Source organism: Lygodium microphyllum, chromosome 10 (assembly GCF_053477565.2).
Source record: "Lygodium microphyllum isolate KBCC chromosome 10, Lygodium_microphyllum_v1.1.10, whole genome shotgun sequence".
In the NCBI taxonomy this organism is placed as follows: Eukaryota; Viridiplantae; Streptophyta; class Polypodiopsida; order Schizaeales; family Lygodiaceae; genus Lygodium; species Lygodium microphyllum.
Window position 1 is genome coordinate 53,201,107 of NC_141144.1, and position 7,122 is coordinate 53,208,228.

General features: G+C 36.4%; 1 protein-coding gene across 2 annotated transcripts in view; it reads left to right on the forward strand.

Annotated features, from left to right (window-relative positions):
* LOC148030001 (uncharacterized) overlaps positions 1 to 4,630 on the forward strand; it is a 160,035-nt gene extending 155,405 nt beyond the window's left edge. Inside the window, exons 1-4 of one of the 2 annotated variants that reach the window (XR_015692257.1) lie at positions 998 to 3,763; positions 3,867 to 3,959; positions 4,061 to 4,151; positions 4,259 to 4,630. The gene's annotated coding sequence lies outside the window, so the exon portion shown is untranslated. Of the gene's footprint in view, positions 1 to 997; positions 3,764 to 3,866; positions 3,960 to 4,060; positions 4,152 to 4,258 lie in introns of those variants that run through there. The other variant, XM_087687185.1, reaches the window with a different exon arrangement.
* The last annotated feature ends 2,492 nt before the right edge of the window (positions 4,631 to 7,122 follow it).

A 7,122-nucleotide genomic window follows, 5' to 3' on the forward strand; every position in this document is an offset into this window, starting at 1 on the left:
CGCTCAGGCCCGCTGGCCTCTTGCAGCCTCTCCCCATCCCTGACAGGAAATGGACTCACATCACAATGGACTTTATCACCGGCCTTCCCATGACTAAGAAAGGGTGGAACAGTATCTATGTGGTAGTTGATCACCTCACCAAAGCTGCCCACTTTATCCCCACTAAGGTCCAATATACTACCTCGTAGGTGGCCACTTAGTTCATGGAAAATGTCTTCAAGTTGCATGGTTTACCACAAGTCATAGTACATGATCAGGATGCAAAGTTTATGAGCAGCTTTTGGCAGTCAGTTTTCACCTCCATGGGGACCAAGATTGCTCCATCCACTGCATACCACCCTCAAACTGATGGCCAAACTGAGAGAGTGAACAAATGGTTTGAGACATACTTGAGGCACTTTTTCCATGATGTGTAGCACAGTTGGGATACGTGGATTTACTTAGCTGAGTTTGCATATAATAACTCCACACACTCTAGCATTGGAGTTTCGTATAAGGTTCCCCTTCCTATAGTCTTGTTTATTGATAAGATCAATCCTCAGAGTCAAGCTGAATTGGATCGCATGCATGCTTTACTTCAGCAATGCAAAATGAATCTTTAGAAGGCCCAAACACACATGAAACTCTATGCTGATGAAAGACGCAAGCATTTGGTTATCAAGATCACACTCTTCACCTTCATCTCCAGCTTCCATGGCTTCCTTCTCTTTTCTCTCCTCTTTTCTCTCTTTCTCTCTCCTCTTCTAGTCTTCTTCCTTCTTCTTCTTGTTCTCTTTCTCTCTCCCCTCAGCTTCTTTCATTACAAGAAGCTTTGATATGAATGTGTGTGTGTAATGGTAATTAGCAATGGTTTCTTATTCCTTTCCTTGATTTCTTATTCATTTCCTAGAATTGTAGGCTAAATGTATGCTAGACAGGTTCAGATAATTCAAACAAGTTAGGAAATGGTTCTCGCAGCACCTACATCCATAGCCACTAGGGATGGAGGACGGGGGACCAAGATGGGGTTCTAAAAATCATATATTTTCTAGATATATTTAAGACATCTATAATGAAACTAAACAAACATGATACTTTAACTAAAATTCTTCTTGAAATGTCACACTAAAGAGTAAATTTTAAATTTCAAAGAAATTCATCAATCATGAAACTTCAAAGCTGAAACTTAAACGGTTCATTGAACAGTGAATTCTCAAATTGAAGAGTAGAAGTGTATTGCACTAAAGTTTGAAGACTCAAAACCTGAAACTCTCTATTACATTGGTGATAGGTCATTGAAGTCTGAAACAATGAACAATAACAATAGTCGATTGGCACAAAAACAGGTCAATTTAGCTTGCAAACAATAAACACAGATTGTTGTAGCCAAAACACATATAAGTAAGGGTTAGAAACAAGTTCCTTGCCCTGAAATAGGCCCAAAAAACTGAAAAACGAAAATGGAAAACTGCAAAATATTGAAGAAAGATGTAGGAAACAGGTCAAAAACTGTCAAAAGATTTTCGCCCAGGCTATAGATCAAGTCGCAATATTCATAATCAAGTCAGATCACCAATAGAAGATAAAAAATAGACCTCAAACATGAGAAAAGAGTAGTAGAAAATCATATCCTGAAATCTGAAACAATGTCAGAACTTGAAATATAATACGATGTCAAAAGTGGATGTAACGATTGAAGCGTGGGAAACTCTTAAAATGGACTACTGAACACAAGGAAGAGAGAAAAGAGAAGCACTGCAAGAGAGAGAAGAACACTGCACAAAGAACTCAGAAGAAATGAGATGCTTGGGAAATGGAATCCATATACCAAGACATGAGATAATACAGAAGCAAGGTGAGTCACTGGCTATGGAGGCACTAGCACATCTACTCCCTCTCTCCAAGAACTCTCAGGTGACAAAGGAATGACGGTGAGGTGGAAGCCTGAGAATATATAGGCCAAAAAAAGGCCATAAAATATGGCTGGTCGACTAGCATTAGATGTTGGCTGACTACTAGCTACATAAAATGCTAAATCACAATAAATGATGGCAAATAAAATACCTAAAATACCTATGGTTCCTAGCCTATTGTACCACATGCACAAACTCAGCCATGAACTAACTAATCTGCTAACATTGTCTGCCATCTACATATTCATAGATTGCATGGTATGACACGCAGCCACCTAATTGCAGAGTTTACATGAAATATACAAGTCAGAAGACCTAAGGTTGAATGTTTATGATTACAGGCTCTATTCACATTTGAACTCAAAGGTGCTTAACTTATACCTTCACGGTCCGTTTTTAGGCTAATTTGGCATTTTTAGAAAAGGGGTTTTGAATGAATATTGTAGCATGTACTTCCTTATCAATAAGGTAGTCTTTAAAATGCATTATAAGTGTGAAGAAGTTATTGATAGGATGTGTAGATGAAGTTTGGATGTACCTTCATGTGGAAAGGCACATGTAAATAATTTTTTAAATGATACATATCTTCTTTTAGGTTTGTCACAAGAAACATGTGTGGACTTGATTATAGTAGCAATAGTTGGTCTAAACATATAAGTGAATATAGAGATTTCGGTACTTGAGTCTATGTTGAATGAAAGGATAATCACAATTTTCTTTGTTGCTTTAAGGGCACACAATTGTTTGGACTCTATGGCTCTTGAAAATATATATACTGTAATCAATCGAAGGGGTGTCTTTGGAGGGTAACCAAATGGTAGCCAAATGTCAAGTGATCGGTTTCCTCCTCTTTTGTGTCTATAATATTGTGGTGTGGATCTTTGTTGTTTTGAATGTCAACAAGGTCATTGTGATTGAAAGGAAGAACTCTATGACTGTCTGATGTTGATGCACCTACATCGGAAGGCAAGGCCGTTTCACCTTGATCATCAACCACTATGTTTGTGCCATCAAACAACCAGTGACCTCTAGGCTGGACATGCACAACTTGCCACTATGGATGATCATATGCATTCTTGTAGAGAAACGCTTATTTAACATGAGCTGGCAAAATATATGGCTCCTTTGAAGCCTCTATTAACTTGGAGAAATCGATGGTGGACCAAAATCCAGATGGCTCTTGTCTCATTGTGGCATTACTACCTTTGTACTCTGTTCGAAACCAATCCACCTTCAAAACCACCTATCCAAATGCATGAATTGAAACTTTAGAATTATGTATAAATTCAAGAAGTCTAGATGTCACATATATAAGCCATTATTTATTTAAAAAATAGTGAAAGTAAGAAAGATTAGTCACATACCATAGGTTCATATCGCTCCTCAAGTGCTAGCGCTCAATCATAAATACCATACTACATTTGATGTGAATGGCATCTAATTAGCCATCACTGGTCAAATGTGGTGGTGTACCCTCTAATCTATCCAAATCTACTTATTAAGTACCACAAAAATGTGAGACATTTATTGAATGAAATAATCAAACCCTAAAACCAAAAAACTAGTAAAATAAAAAAATGTAATAGATTCTTTGATATCTTAAAATGTTTATTCCACGAGAAATAAAAAAATTATATATATTTATATATATATGCTCCTTTTATTTGTCTCCACCATAAAGTAGCACCTATTTTTTCCACACTAAGATAAGCATCAACTGATATGATGGAATCAATGCTTACTTAAGTGTGGAAAAAAGCAGGCGGTATTGTATGGTGGAGACAAACAAAAGGAAGACTGATATGTGCATAGAGATGTCACAAGACTTTCGTAGGGAGAGATGCCTACGGACCAACTTTCCTCAGCATAGGGTATGTGCAATAAATAACTTAAATTTAAATTATTGTGATCTTTGTTAGATGTATGATAACTACTCTCTAAACTATGCAATTCTAATTTTTGAAATTTATGTAGGAGGCTACATGGAGATGAGTAGCAGCAGGTCACACATCCAGACTAGGCTGGAGACTAGGCCAGATGGGATGGATTAGATTTGTGGCAACATTTGTAAGTCAAGGCTAGTTAAATTTGGACTTTTATAGAAAATATTGACAAGTTAATAAATCAATAAGTCTTTGGTTTTGTTTAATGCATACCAAAAACTATAGTTGTGCGTCTACAAAGTAAGAGACAGAGTATGCGACATACCACAGATACCGAGCCTTGTGCACGACTCTTCAGGACACAGCAGACCCACTTGTGAGTATCAATATTATATTTTTTTATTTTTTTCAAGTTAGATGTAATATGTTTTTAACACATTTCACTAACTACATGTTCATGTTTGATTTCACTAATTAATACAGGAGCAGCATGGAGAGAGTGATATGGTAGAGGTGGCGACACAAGAGGCCAAGTGGCAATGTCAAGAGACAAAGAGGGGCAGCGGTGGTGATGGTGGTTGTGGTGATGGTGGTGGTGCTGGAGATGGCAGTAGTGGTGGTAGCAGCGAGACATAGAGGGCTCATGTGGGTCTATGTAGTGTAGCGGCTCCAGTTAGGGTTTTTTGGGTTAGCGATATTAGTCATTTTTCCATAGATTTATTCATACATTTTATAGATGTGACGGTTGACATGACCTATATTTTTTGTATGCACACACCTGTACAAGTTTATTGATGATATACATTGACATTTGTTCGTCTATTTTGTATATAGGAGGGATGATGTTACTACACTTAGACATGTATGCTTTGCATGTACACATTTGGAGATACTTCTTGATGATATACATTGACCTTTGTTGGTTTCATATTTGGATTTGTTTATTGTTGAGTACTTAATTTTTTGTTGGCAAGCTAACAAGTATATATTTGAATTTGTTTATTGTTGAGTATTATATATCCAAAAGTATCAAGTTCTGTTCCAAAGTACCAACCTAATAAAGTTAAACATTTAGCTAATAAAGTTTCAAAGTACGTGGTTCCCTAAGAGTATTTGATCTGAAAGTATCAAGTTTCGAAGTACGTTATCCCCAAGCGGAAAGCTTATAGAGTTATACATGTTAACAAGTTTGTGGGTTTCCATGTTAGGATCTAACATTAAAAAGTTTGTGGTGGTTTCCATGTTTTTCTATTTATTAGTTCCAAAGTATGTGATTCCATAAGAGTACCTAGTTTCAAAGTATCAAGTTTCGAAGCACCTCTTTTATTGGCACCAAAATAATGGCATTAGATACTTGGGGTGAGACATCACAAAATCTCTCTCTTGAATTGAAGTTTCTACTTGTCCTATTTTCATGTTATGCTCTAATGTTAATAACTTTTTGGTAACAAGTTTATGGTTTCTATGTTTTTTACTGAGATACCAAATTCAACGCTATGCGTCAACTTGTCGTCAAGTACCAAGATCTATTGTACCGAGTATAAAAGTACGTGGTTCCATAAGAGTACCTGCTTTTACGGTACCAATTTTGAAGTACCTATTTCGTTGGTACCAAGTGAATGAAGTTGGATATTTGGGTCAACATCTCACATAATCCCTCTCTTGGGTTGAAGTTTCTACTCATCTTATTTCCATGTTGTTCTCTAACGTTAACAACTTTTTGGTTTTCCATGTTGACGTGAACAATTTCGTGGTTTTCATGTTTTCATTGAGCTACCAAATTCAACACTATACGTTAACTCGTCCCCAAGTACCAAGATCTATTCTACTGAGTATCAAAGTATGTGGTTCCATAAGAGTACCTGGTTTTACAGTTTCAAGTTTTGAAGTACCTCTTTCATTGGCACCAAGCTAATGAAGTTAGAAATATGGGTCGAGACCTCGCAGAATCCCTCTCTTGCATTTAAGTTTCTAGTCATCTTATTTCCATGTTATACTCTAACATTAGTAACTTTCTGGTTTTCCATGTTAGGCTGTAACGTCAACAAGTTTGTGATTTCCATGTTTTTCACCTAGGTGCCAAATTCAACACTATGTGTCAACTCGTTCACAAGTACGAAGATCTATTCTACCAAATATCAAAGTATGTGGTTTTATAAGAGTACATGGTTTTTAAGTATCAAGTTCTGAAGTACTTGTTTCTTTGGTTCCAAGCTAATGAAGTTAGACATTTGGGGTCGAGACCTGCCAAAATTTCTCTCCTGGGTTGAAGTCCCTATTTGTTTTGTTTCCATGTTAGGCTCTAGTATTGACAGGTTGGTAGTTTCCATGTTATTCACCGAGGTACTGAATTTAGTGCTACATGTCAACTCGTTCCCAAGTACTAAGGTCAAATGCGTGAAGTTCAAAAGTTTGTGGCTTTATAAGAGTACAAATATTTGTATCATTGGTAATATAACTAATTATACCCAGTTATAAGTAATGGCCCAGATCCAAAATCCAGGATTGATTGGGACTTCAGCCTTGATGTACATGCTAGGTGTAGTTTTTAGATTGGTTGCTTATGTGTAACAAGAAAATAGCCTATCAACAACTTCACAATCCTAGTTGTTGGTGAGCTGACAGTCCTAGCCTAAAATTGACATGTTGCTCTCTTTGTATAATATCACACCTGAGTATTGGTACACATGATGTTGTTGGTGTTGGTTTTTCCAACATGACTTCTTTACTTATAAAAGACATTATATTCATAATTCTAGATGTGGATTTGGTAGTGGAAGAGATCCCTTCCTTCTATGAGAGGCATTCTATTTTTTATTTTGAAAATTGGGTTCTATGATTGCGCAAGTTCGGGCACATCATGATCATTGCAAGCTTGTCTAGGTGGGAGTTGGGCTAATCTTCCAATAGAAACACTTCCCTCTAGTCTTTAAGGGCTTCTGGTTGGATGTCATTTGGATTACTATGCCATAGCTCTAGTCCACAAAATCTTACTCTAGAGTCAATACCTTTGCTTCTAGGCAAAGCATGACTTCGAATAGTCTCATTTAACAACAGTTTGGGCATTTATCAAAGTAGTTCTTAGAAAAGTAAAATCCTTTCAAGCTAATTCAAGACTTAATGGTAAGTCTCCTTTCTCTCTCTATGTACATGTATGTGTATTAAGACTTATGATCATTAAAACAAGTACAAAAAATTATTTTTCATCTAATTCAATGATAGTATTCTTAAAATTATCAATACAATAAGTACAAAAACTCATTTATCGTCCCATTTAATGGTTCTATTTTAAAAATTATCAACAAGATAGAGATAGATGTTTACCATAATCTATCCCTAAAAATTTT